At 38.8% G+C, this 13,500-nt stretch overlaps 1 protein-coding gene and 1 long non-coding RNA gene across 2 annotated transcripts in view; both read right to left on the bottom strand.

Moving 5' to 3' along the window:
- The window catches only part of LOC125229544, a 47,861-nt gene extending 42,121 nt beyond the window's left edge, over positions 1–5,740 (bottom strand). Inside the window, exons 1-5 of the long non-coding RNA XR_007177415.1 lie at positions 5,680–5,740; positions 5,281–5,397; positions 4,854–4,975; positions 4,534–4,604; positions 3,987–4,072 (exon numbers count right to left, since the gene is read on the bottom strand). This is a non-coding gene — a long non-coding RNA (uncharacterized LOC125229544). The remainder of the gene's footprint in view (positions 1–3,986; positions 4,073–4,533; positions 4,605–4,853; positions 4,976–5,280; positions 5,398–5,679) is intronic.
- Positions 1–13,500, bottom strand: part of LOC125229803 — a 125,046-nt gene that overhangs the window by 65,623 nt on the left and 45,923 nt on the right. The window lies entirely within an intron of this gene.

The following is a 13,500-nucleotide window of genomic DNA, read 5'->3' as shown; positions in this document are numbered from 1 at the left end:
GGGCCGGCACGTGAGCCCGGCGGGCCGCAAGGCCCGCGGGGCGAACCCACGCGGTCAAACTGCTAACCCCAAGTGTCTTAATAAGCGTAGCGGCGGGCCGAAGGCCCGACGCGGAGCTTCGAGCCGAGCGAAGGCCGAAGGCCGAGCTCCGCGTAGGGCCGAAGGCCCGGAGCGTCCCTGATCGGCTCGCCGGCGGACCGGGAAGTTGGAGCTTAAACACGACCCAATAGTAAAAGTGTCTTAGAGAAGCGAAACGACGGGCCGGAGGCCGAAGGCCGCAGGCCCGTCGTGAGCTTCTCAAGACACTTTTACTATTGGGTCGTGTTTAAGATCCAACTTCCCTACAACCCCCACAGTAACTACGCGGAGGGCCGAAGGCCCGGAGCGTGTCTGAGAGGCTCCCAAGCACGCGAAGGCCGCAGGCCGAGCTGCGGGCAGAGTGCTCCCAAGCACGCGAAGGCCGCAGGCCGAGCTGCGTACAGACTGTGCTCCCAAGCAAATCAATAACAAAAAGTATCTTAACAAGCGAAGCGGCGGGCCGAAGGCCCGACGCGGAGCTTCGAAACCGAGCGAAGGCCGAAGGCCGAGCTCCGCGTAGGGCCGAAGGCCCGGAGCGTCCCTGATCGGCTCGCCGGCGGACCGGGAAGTTGGAGCTTAAACACGACCCAATAGTAAAAGTGTCTTAGAGAAGCGAAACGACGGGCCGGAGGCCGCAGGCCGCAGGCCCGTCGTGAGCTTCTCAAGACACTTTTACTATTGGGTCGTGTTTAAGCTCCAACTTCCCTACAACCCCCACAGAAACTACGCGGAGGGCCGAAGGCCCGGAGCGTGTCTGAGAGGCTCCCAAGCACGCGAAGGCCGCAGGCCGAGCTGCGGGCAGAGTGCTCCCAAGCACGCGAAGGCCGCAGGCCGAGCTGCGTACAGACTGTGCTCCCAAGCAAAACAATAACAAAAAGTATCTTAACAAGCGAAGCGGCGGGCCGAAGGCCCGACGCGGAGCTTCCAAACCGAGCGAAGGCCGAAGGCCGAGCTCCGCGTAGGGCCGAAGGCCCGGAGCGTCCCTGATCGACTCGCCGGCGGACCGGGAAGTTGGAGCTTAAACACGACCCAATAGTAAAAGTGGCTTAGAGAAGCGAAACGACGGGCCGGAGGCCGCAGGCCGCAGGCCCGTCGTGAGCTTCTCAAGACACTTTTACTATTGGGTCGTGTTTAAGCTCCAACTTCCCTACAACCCCCACAGTAACTACGCGGAGGGCCGAAGGCCGGAGCGTGTCTGACAGGCTCCCAAGCACGCGAGGCCGCAGGCCGAGCTGCGGGCAGAGAGTGCTCTCAAGCACGCAAATTAATCAAACAAGCAAACAAGCAAAGCAAAAATCAAAAAGCATAGCTCAAAAACAAAAAGCATAAGCATAGCTCTAAAACAAAAAGCAAAAGCATAAGCAAAGCACAAAAACAAAAAGCATAAGCAAAGCACAAAAGCAAAACAAAAAAAGAACACCGCGGGGCCCTCGGGCCCCGCGCACCTTTAAAAAACTAGTCTATATAATATAAAGCTACAACCCGACTGACATTTTTCCAAAAATGGGCAGAAGGGGGATTTGAAGGTGGCAGTGTTTGGTGTGGTCGTATAGAGTTTGGTCCTGCGACCCCGGATAGATCAGACCGTCGGTCTACCGGTTCCGGGTAAAAAAATGTTGGACGGCCTGGCCAAACGGCTGGAGTTAGCCGGGGAGTGTTCGACCAAATGTCATAGAGGACCCTGGGCAGTTTTTGACGCCACCATTTTTTTTTCAAAATGGCCGACTTTTTTTTTGACGATTTTTCAAGTTTGTCGTAGAGAGCTCAAATTTTGGTCATAGAATCTCCAAGTGGCCTCGATTCGAATGAAATAAAAAAAAATTGAAAAGTGCTACAAATGTGGGAAAACTGGCCACTTTTATTTTGTATGGCAACTTTTAAACCGTAAGAGATAGCCGGGGGTGCTCGACCAAATGTCATACAGGTATCCGAGTAGAAAAAAGTTGCATTAAAAAAAAATCAAAATGGCCGACTTTTTTTTTTTTGAAAATTTTCAAAATGGTCCTAGCGCGCTGAGATTTGGCACACGGGTGGACGGTCGCGCTAAGATTAGTATTCAAAAAGAAAATTTTGAAAAATTCAAAATGGCGGCCTTTGAGGGCCAATTGAAATTTGAATGGAGGTTTTTCTTTTAATTACCATAGCTCCGTAACGGTACAAAGAAGTGAAAAGTGCTCAAACAAATGTTATACAGTCACCCGAGGTCCATCGAATGGCATTAAAAAAAAATCAAAATGGCCGACTTTTTTTTTTGAAAAATTTCAAAATGGTCCGAGCGCGCTGAAATTTTGCACACGGGTAGATAGCCACCCCAAGATTAGTATACAAAAAGAAAATTTTGAAAAATTCAAAATGGCGCCCTTTGAAGGCCAATTGAAATTTGTATGGAGGTCTTTTTTTAAATCCCCATAGCTCCGTAACGGTAGGGAAAAGGTTAATAGTGATTGAACTAATGTTGTACAGTTATCTGAGGTCCATCGAATGGCATTTACAAAATTTCAAAATGGCCGACTATGAAAATTTTTTTTTTTTATTTTCGGTCCGAGCGCGTTCAAATTTGGCACGTGGTAAGAACGGGGGCCAAAAATAGAAATGAGAAAAAAAAATTTTGGAAAAGTCAAAAACGGTGGCGAGAGGGGACAAAGTCAAATTTCCCTACCAGTTTGTATGGAGGTTTTTTTTTTAAATTCCCATAGCTCCGTAACGGTCGGAAAAAGGTTAATAGTGCTTAAACTAATGTTGTACAGTTATCTGAGGTCCATCGAATGGCATTTACAAAATTTCAAAATGGCCGACTTTGAAATTTTTTTTTTTATTTTCGGTCCGAGCGCGTTCAAATTTGGCACGTGGTAAGAGCGGGGGCCAAAAATAGAAATGAGAAAAAAAAATTTTTGGAAAAGTCAAAAACGGCGGCGAGAGGGGACAAAGTCAAATTTCCCTACCAGCCTGAGGGAGCGTTCTACAGCCCGAAGGTCATTGCTCCGGTCCAAGTTCCGAGCTGCGTACAGACAGTGCTCCCAAGCAAGAAAATATAAGTAAAAGTGTCTAAAAAGCGACGCGGCGGGCCGGAGGCCGCAGGCCGGAGGTCCAACTTCCCTACAAATCCTACAATCCCCACAGTAACTACGCGGAGGGCCGAAGGCCCGGAGCGTGTCTGACAGGCTCCCAAGTACGCGAAGGCCGCAGGCCGAGCTGCGGGCAGAGTGCTCCCAAGCACGCGAAGGCCGCAGGCCGAGCTGCGTGCAGACTGTGCTCCCAAGAAAACAATAACAAAAAGTATCTAAATAAGCGAAGCGGCGGGCCAAAGGCCCGACGCGGAGCTACGAAACCAAGCGAAGGCCGAAGGCCGAGCTCCGCGTAGGGCCGAAGGCCCGGAGCGTCCCTGATCGGCTCGCCGGCGGACCGGGAAGTTGGAGCTTAAACACGACCCAATAGTAAAAGTGTCTTAGAGAAGCGAAACGACGGGCCGGAGGCCGCAGGCCGCAGGCCCGTCGTGAGCTTCTCAAGACACTTTTACTATTGGGTCGTGTTTAAGCTCCAACTTCCCTACATCCCCCACAGTAACTACGCGGAGGGCCGAAGGCCCGGAGCGTGTCTGACAGGCTCCCAAGCACGCGAGGCCGCAGGCCGAGCTGCGGGCAGAGAGTGCTCCCAAGCACGCAAAGGCTAAAGCAAAAAAGCAAACAAGCAAAGCAATAAATCAAACAAGCAAAGCAAAAAAACAAAAAAGCATAGCTCAAAAACAAAAAGCAAAAGCAATAAAACAATAAAGCAAAGCACAAAAGAACACCGCGGGGCCCTCGGGCCCCGCGCACCTTTAAAAAACTAGTTATCTTTATAAAACCATATTTTACTGAGGTTCAGAAATAGTATGTGGAATGTGGTACGCAGTAGGTATGTAAACTTACCTGATATGACCGGGTCCAGTCTGATTGTCGGATTACTTTGTAGTTCAGTAACGTTGAACATGAGCTGGTTGTGCAGATCAGCGAGACTGAAAATAAATAGTCAGACATTAGAAATGTTCATATATTATAAGAAATAAAAGGGTTTAGTTTTAGAGTTAGGTTCTGCCAAATTGGGTTCAATATTATTTCATTTATCTACTCACGGGGGCGCGTCGCTTAATTCTGGAACTAAGACACGCCCGTGAGAAATATTGTGTCAGAAAAAACAACGCATACTACAAAATTTACAAAAGGAAAAAAAAAAAAATATTAAAAAGTTTGAGAACCTCTGCTTTGCAGTTCATATCTACATGAGTTAGTACATAAATAAGTTAATAATGAGTTTACTTAGCCAATAAAGTAAGTATAAGTTTAATTTTCACTTCATCGCTATAGTCATCGCTATCCCTCGCAACTAAATTTTCTAAATATAATATTATTAATGCCATGAGCTGTTCACTTTTAAATTTAATAATTAGAACATGTTATTATAATAAAACATAAGTACCTTTCATTTATATGAAGTCAGTAGATATATGGAAGACGGTCCAACCTGAAGCATGGCCTCTCGGGTAAAACCTGAAATTGTACATATTGAAAGATTAGTTAAAATAGGGTGTATGTATGTTTAAGGAATTTTATTTATAAGTATGTATCATTAAGATTGTTTATATTTATCTACTGCACTCACAGTTAGAAAAAAAAAAGGACCTACCATACCCATTTTTCTAAGTCATGTAAGATTTTCTGCCGACTCGTTTTACTCACTAAGTAGAGTTAATTAAGTTAAAAAGTAGCTGTTTAGTGGCAATGATTTTTTGTACTTACTTGAGGATAGTGCTAAGACGGAGTACAGTCCATAAAAAGACACACCGGAAAATTCCTCAGTCAACCTGCATGTTGCCGACAGCTGGTTGATGTTCTTCGATGATGGTTGTCTATTTCATATACTGAAAATTTATACATACACTATTTAAACTCAATGTAGCAGAAATAAAATCTATGCTAAGTCTGGATTTTTAGTCTACATAATTTTATTTAAGTATCCAAAAATACAAAATTAAAGTTTGGACAAGTTTCAATGCCTATTTTTAAATGTCATGACATTCATTTGAGGTCCTACAAATATTGCTTTCCATAATCCATAAGCTTGAGAAATTTTATTGGTTGGAACGGAAACAACATTACAAGTTCCAAGTACAGTTAGGAGACCTAGGTCAAGTAAATTAGTCAAAGATATAATTTTAATGCTTACCGTTTAACCAAGGTATGTTCAGTTTCTATAAATATTGATTTCCATAAATTTGTGGCAGATGTGTAGAAATATCGGACATTGTAAACTTTCCAGAGAAATTCCAATTAGATGTTGAAACTGAAAAATCGAACAACCATGTAAACCTCATTGAAAGTAACAAATCTATTTTGACAGTTAGGCCTATTTCACGTACATTTAGATCCTCTTAGGGAATGTGAAAGTCAGAAATTAACGTGGGAAATTTACTATCAATAACTTATCTGACGACAGAACAATGAAATAAGCAACATTTCACCATATATATTCGGTCTAGTCGTTGTAGTTCGCAAGTATGTTCTGCTGGGTTTCGAAAACGACGACTTGTTTGAAAACACATCAAATAATAAAACAAAAGCTTACCTTTCATGCAAAACTGCTTTTGAAGTAGGCAATTAGTTCACTTTATCAATTGAGGCATAGCCCGATAAGACATCCTTTGCATGGGCTGTTTGCTCATTAGATCATGAGTATGAGCACTAGATTCTTCTATTATCTTGATGAGAAACACAACTAAACACATGTCCATTGCATTCACGTTTTTTTTTCTCAACACGAACGTTCATATTGTACATAAAATAATGTCATGTCAATTTCGTAACCTCACTTTCGCTAACGGAAAATTACATTGCAATTGCAGTTCAGAGTTCAATTTGATAAAACAGGCTCACTTTGTCGACAAAATTATTTAGAAGTAACGCGTGTTTAGGGCAAATAATGTTTTGTTTGCATTTTCTTAGTTTGCAAAATGACAAAATGGCGAATATGTACGGTACATGACCGGCGTCGGCGCAGAATTGCCTGTCGTTTGTTTAAGCCGAGTAAAATAAAGCGAATATTTAAATAATTCTAGTTGTAGATCACGTAATTAATAATGAGCTAAAGAAAACAAAAACGGATCTGCCATTTTTTCGCAAACAAGCGGATTAGCGGTAAGCATGACATAGATTAGAGAAAATAATTTAACCACAGATAACATATATCTTCGCCAAAAGGTGTTCTATCGGTGACATTACACAAACTATCATTGTTTTTAAGTTGGTACGCTTGATCGGTCATACAATTTTCGACAAAAGATATTCAGTAATTCAGTAATTTATTGTCCGGTGTTGTCATTTACAAAACTTTACTTCATTTTTCTCTACTTCATTATAGTAAAATTAATACAATAGATGTATTTAAATACAAAAGATTTTGTTAATTTAATTTTCTATTGCTTAAATCACATTAAACTATTCAAGTTGTGTAGATTTTGAACGGTATTTTGTAAATAGGGCCTAACACATGTCCCCTTACAAGTGCGGTCCGACCGTCTGTTAGATCCTTAAAGAATCTCACAATATATTTTTAATGTGGTCACACTTTTGTAAACCGATGAGCACACGCGATTTCCTACGCATTGACAAATTTACACGATAGTTTTCGTTCGTTTTCATTAAATTATGAAAAAAAAAAAATCAATTATATATTTCTAATAACTAGTCAAATATTTGAACATTATGATAGGCTAAATTTATGATATCAAATAATTGTTTTGTTGATTTAATGTTTGTGACTACTAAAAACACATTAGTGTGTTTACAATGAAAATACGCCCATGAGGACAATTGTAAAAGAAAAAAAAAACGGTTAAGGATGACAATATTGACAGTGACAGTTCCTTACGAAAAAAATCTGAGCGCGAAGTTATTAAATTTTATTTAAGAAAACGATTTCACAGAAATTACAGTGTTGTGTAGCTTCCAATAATTAGTATAGTTGATTGTGTAGAAGCACGTGTGATTTTTAGTGACGTCTTATTATCAGACGAAGAGTAATGTTAACTACGGTTTGAAACGAAGAGCTCTGTTAGTGAAAACATAGTAATTTCAATTAGTTTTAGGCTATAATTAGTCAGTTAAAAAAGGTGTTAGTGCAACAGTGCATGACTTGAGTACATGGAAATAGAGTTAACAACAAATTGGACGCGACAAACATGAAGTGAACATTGAAATATTTCGTGCGACGTTAGAGTTGACGTATCCGACTTGTTTGATGTAAATGAACGGAGAGGCAAGAGTTTTTGAGCCTGGTCTCACACCTGCTCATAGGACCAACGTGTTACTGAAGATTTTCAATATGATTATGTTGTTATTGGTGCCATATTATGCCACACTACGCAGAAGAATGGAACAGAAAATGAGGATCAAGAAAAATACATATATGTAAGTGTTCAAAACCCCAGTTAATTTACCCTACGAGTATTTTTGTTTTATCAAGCAAACAAGACGGAGTTTTATAGTCTGCAGCAATTTTTGAGTTAGAAAAATTAAAGTCACTTAGCGATCAGACATCATACTTGAGGAAAAAAAAAAAATAATAATAATAATTGTAGGTGAACGTAAATGAGACGTACGTCTCATATGGTTAAAGTATCTAGATGGTCCTGCAACCTTAGTTGGCATATTTTTTTTTTTTTTGGAAAATATTTTAACGCTTGTGATTTTTATTTTATCTTTCCCTCTGTTTATTGGAAGTCTTTAACTTAACTTTAGTTTTAACCTAAGATAGATTCTTACCACAGCAGTGTTCTGTCATTGAACATAGTGGATCAGCGAGGACGGTGGAAACATGCGGTGAAAACTTCAGTGTGTGTTTAAGTGCATGCTTAGTAACGCTAGTGAAATAACAAGTGTTTATGATATTCGATTTATGCAATATTTTATTTTTTGACCAATGATTGGACAAATAAGGACTAGCCAACTTTAGAGTTGAAGAAATATTCATTGGTTTCAAGTTACTTGCTGTGTTCAAAAATAAGTAACTGGATCTTTTGCGGTTATGCTGATTGTGATCAAGTGTGCAACGTGTCTTCGGAAGAGGTTTCATGGTGTCCTGGGTTATGACACCGACTGAGAAGAGAATAGTTTGGAAAATTTTGAAATATTACCAGGAGGCCAGCAGGATCTAATCATCATCATTAGCTACTTAAGAACTCATCATAGAACTAGCCAAGTATGAAGGAAAAAAAAAAGGAAGAGAGACACCTTTGACCAAGTTCCTCAACCCATTGTCGTGATTGTTAACAATTTGCTAAGTTGCTGCAACTGCAAGTGCCATGAAGAAGGAATAATTTGTCTGAGGTTACAAAACTTTCGGGGCATGTTATACAATATTGAAGACATAGAATAGGACAATACAAGTTTTAAGCTCGTTTCAAGAAAAAAATCTTTATTTTGTTATATTATTATTCAATCAAATAAAAGTATTTTGAACCTACTTATGCCATCATTTTGTATTTTATCATATGGCAATTAAAACCAAAATAAAATTTTTGCAGATAGTTTGAAAAAAAAAAAGGGAATATATTTTATCAAAACCACATCAAATTTGATGTTACATTATATTTTACAAAAAATATCAAAACCATATCAAAATTGATGATACATCATATTTTGCGGGAAAAAATTGAAAATATGAAAACCACTTCAAAACTGCAATTACTTTTTTTTGCAAAATTGTATTATGCGTTTATTATGAACATTACATGATGTGTAATGTAAATTTTATGAGTACATTGGTTACAAGTCAATGACTTCTTAGTAAAGAATGTTTATTTATTGCGACATACTTATGTGGAACATTATTATTTTTCTTTCTTATCATCATTATCATTATTTTAAATGCGTCATGAGTTCTTCAAAATTTTATTGAGATTCACTGTTATTATTATAGGGGTGGTAGAAGTCAAAATTTTGACTAAAATTAATTTTATTTCTATAGTGATCTGTGTGATAAAGGGCCTTATTGGCTAGCCCATCGTAAAGTTTCACTGTCATTTAGTAGTTTCATTCCTAGGATTATAAAGTGGTGTATGGTGGATGTAAATCTATAATACGGATTTTTTTTATTATCTAGATAAAGAAGTCGGTTCATTATGTGGACAACAATTTTTTTTTAAATTTTTTTTGTATAGAGAATGTATTGAACATTCATTGTATGGTTGGATTCTTTTAATATAATCATAATTGGACATATAGTATCTAGTCTACTCTGGGGTAGACATTAGAAAATTCAGAGCGGTGGATAAACTATTTTTCATTTTAGTTATTACAGTTAGAAGTGATATTTATTATTTATGCGTTATCATTTTTTTACATTATATAGGGTGGTATACTGTACGATGTTGGTTGGCATCAGTGCAAATCCTCGTTTCTAAGCATAACGATTTTATCAGACAAAGATCAAGAGTAGGGAGGGCCACTATTTTTTTTTTGCTTACTTACTTTTATAATTTTTTGCATTTTATGCTATCAATCTTGCGCTATGAACTGTAAAAAAAAAAACAAAGACAAGGAAAGTGAAAGTAGGGTAGTGTCCTTACAGTAATTGACTCTAGTTAAAATGTGACCATAAAATATAATATTTTGTTTCGTACGAACATTTTATTTTTAGTATGTGCATCAAACAATTTTCACACATTGTCAAATTTCTTGCGGTTAATAAATACTTTGTAAAAATGAAATATAGATGTATAAAATGAAACCTATTATAAATAAATTGAAATTTTCTTTGCCTTCGAGTCAGGGTAGAGTGGAGTAAAATGGGATACGTAAACTTTTGAAGTTGTTGTGTAATTTTATTTCCATTTTTATTCGTTATTTTGATTACTTTTAAAAGCGTTGGCTTTCTGTTGAGATCGAGTGAAAGAGCGAATGAGGAAGTAAGAATGGTTACATTGTGTGTGTGTGTGTGAATAATTTAGAGATGATGAATGTTTATAGATGTAAGAATGTTTTGAATGGGATGAATGACTGAATGATGTGTGTCTTGAATGTTTTTTTTATAGAATGAGTGGATTGATATAGACAGACAGCGCTGGAAAGTGGTCAAAACTAGTTTGGTCGGAATTTGCGGGGAATAAACAGAGGGGGGGCTGAGGGAAACACATTAGCCATAAAAAGCTTATCGGTTAGGTTAAAATCCATTTGGATTCGACCCATTTCAAGGGTAGTTTTTCGTGGCTACTCACTCTACAAGGTAATAAGACCCATACTAAAACCACACACCTCATCTTGAATGGGATGTATTTGACAATCGACATATTTTAGGGCCGATATCGTCTAGTGAGAACGAGGCTCTTTTCAATATTTGTTTCCCTGTTATGTGTTCAAATATGTGAAGTTTAGTATCATCAAATCATTTCTTCATTTGATCATGATGTGGTACCAAGTTGAGGTACATGCCTATGTCATTTAAGGTTTGTTTTATAAAAAAAAAAACACATCCAAACAAATCTTAAGTCAGTATATTTTATTCAAGTATGAGACATGCGCCAAAACATGTGGCTGGAGTGATTAGGTAGAGAAATTGGTTTGAGTTCCGACAATGGAGATTGAAGGCTCTGGACTTACAATGAGAGCTCTAAAGGTTTCTTCGTAATTGCGTGGGAAGTTATTGTGAACTCGTTGAAATTATTACGATAATTATTCCGGTCCAACAGTGTGGATGGAATGAATATTCGCCGCGACCGGGGAACGAGCTAGCAAGAACGGGTTAATAGGACCTATCAGATTCACAACCTGGTATCCCTGGCGATGCGTGGACTCTGAGAAAGGGGTTATCATGGTTCATTGTCGAGATTCTAATGAGCTGATTTCAAAACTGAGTCACTAGCAGTTGCATAGTATTGGAATACACACTACACGATTAGAAATGGGGGGATATTTCCGACTGATCTAGAGATATTTTTCTTTTATTCTTTTATTCAATTTTATTGCTTCTTTTGCTAAGTGAGATTGGATTTTTTTACAAACCACTTTGTATTTTATAAAAGAAATCCAATCGGGGGCGAGTTGTAACAGAACAAGCGTCTATGACGAGGAAATGGACTCGTTATTACATATAAAACTTACGGCGAATCAACTTTTCCTTGACCAACTATTTGGTGCATATTTTCTTTGGGATTTCATTGGATATTTTAACAAATAATATCTGTGATGTTTAATCACATGTATAGTCACGTCTTCACTCATAAAATTCACTATTATTTGATGCAAAACAGGTTGGAAAAACGTATTTATCAACAAACTACGTTCACATGGACGGAATACTGACACTGACAGTTGTCAGCTGCGTAACGTTCCGATATTATGTTTTGATTTCAATCACAGGTCATAAAAGTTCATAATGATTAGTAGTATACTTTCTGGATGTGTTTAATGTAGCATTTAGAAACAAAAATGATATTTTACTGCGTATTTGATCTACAAGTCTAATTAAAACCTTTTAACAAAAAAATATCTGCATACCTATACTAACCGCAATACATAACTCTTCGTCGCTTAACTAGGTATCAATAAAATTATTCCTATATCACTTTGGAACACGTGCAGTCATGCAGATGTTACTATTGAGAAGCAAAAACGTACGTGCTGAGCTGTCTTGGACAATAATGCCTAAGGCATACGGCTTAGTAAACAAAACAGTTATGATCTTTTTCTTATGTGCGCAAGTTAATGGCTTTCTGTCGATATTGTGTCTGCGGTACGTCTGCAGTCCGCATTATGTCTGTAAAACATCTGCATTGTGTCTGCAAAACGTCTGCAGTCCGCGCTATGTCTGTAAAACGTCTGCATTATGTCTGCAGTCTGCGGTTTGTCTGCAAAACGTCTGCAGTCCGTATTATGTCTGGATTAAAGGCTATAAAAGGGTCGGAGCGAGCCGACGCGCGTCATTCTTAAAATATCTACAAGACTAACAGTGTCTCTGGCTTTCGTGTGTTATACTGGTGAGTGAAGTTGTTCTGCTATTATTTCTCTGTTTGTTTTTACTTGGAAATTATTCTAAGTGATTGTAAACTTTGAAATTGTGTCTCTGTTTGATTGTGCGGGGACAATATCGTCGTACAGTTGAACTTAGACCTGTGGTGGAATTGCTTTACTGTCAGTTGTGGGGTTAATTTAGTGTTCTATTTATAGTGTAGTGTTATATTTAAATTGTTGTGTATAGTGAAGTTTTCTGTGCTTTGTTTCATGAGTGCCTTCAAGCAATACAAAGACTGGGTCGATGTATGGCTGGTGCTTGGAGATAAGTCTGTGTTTGGTTTTGTAGGGAGTAATTCTTGCAAAACTAAGCGTAGATTATAGCACGTAAAGGAAACTTCATTCGTTTGTTTAGTTGGTCGGTGAAATTGAATTTAGTAATTTTCCATGGGGTTATTTTGTGAAAGTTATAAGCCAGATCATTGTTTGTGACAGACTGTTGTCCGGCTAAGCGCTTTATACCTTGCGGCTGTTAAACATAAGGCGTTTAGGAGTCTTTTTGTTCCAAGTGGAGGGCTTGGGCGTCTTTATTTACTTACAAAAGGCGTACTTTCTCACCGGTCTCAAAGAGTCCAACTGTTAGATGGAAGTGAGGACTTTCACGATTGACGAAAGACATTAGGAGTAATCCTTGCTCACTGAAGTCGGCAGTATTTGAGGCTGGGGTCCTATATATATATATATTTATTTACTCGGTGCTCTAGTCCATGCTGGCGTTGGTCGCTGGGGATTTCGGTTGTGATCGATCCACATCTAAGTAAAGTTGATCGCAGCTGGGTCTCTCATGTGGCTGGTACTGGTGTGTCCTAGAATACTGGATATATACACGGATAGGGCGATCTACTCTCTGCTACCCTAGCCCGCGGGCAAAAGCAGAGGGGGGGATCTGACCGACACAAGCCTATAGGTTGCCTATCTCAGCTTCGCTGGCTGAACTGTACAGTTCTAGTAGGGATACACTTGTACATATTCTGAACACAAGATCTATGGTAAGTGAGGGTCTGTGTTTCAGATATGTTAGAGTAGGGAAAACAATAGGATTAGGGTAGAGTCACACACTATTTCTATGAAAGTAGAGTTCTGTTATGATTGGTCTTAAATTATAATTGGTCAACGTGTATTGTGGAGAAATAATTTAACTACTACTACTTATATGGTTTAAATGGACTTTAAATGTGGTGTTTACTATCTTAAAATATGTGGTAAAACTGGTAATTTATAAAAACTCTTATTACTTAATTTATTTGAGTGAAATTAATAATTGTGGTAGCAATTTCTGATTCTTCATGTAGCATCGAGCCAGTGAGTGTTGCTAACTAGTTTTTCAAGGTAAATTCTATCAAGTTGGTTAGGGAAACAAACTATTCTTTGGAATAAAAAG

Source organism: Leguminivora glycinivorella, chromosome 9, assembly GCF_023078275.1.
Source record: "Leguminivora glycinivorella isolate SPB_JAAS2020 chromosome 9, LegGlyc_1.1, whole genome shotgun sequence".
In the NCBI taxonomy this organism is placed as follows: Eukaryota; Metazoa; Arthropoda; class Insecta; order Lepidoptera; family Tortricidae; genus Leguminivora; species Leguminivora glycinivorella.
This window is presented reverse-complemented; position numbering and strand designations above follow the sequence as displayed.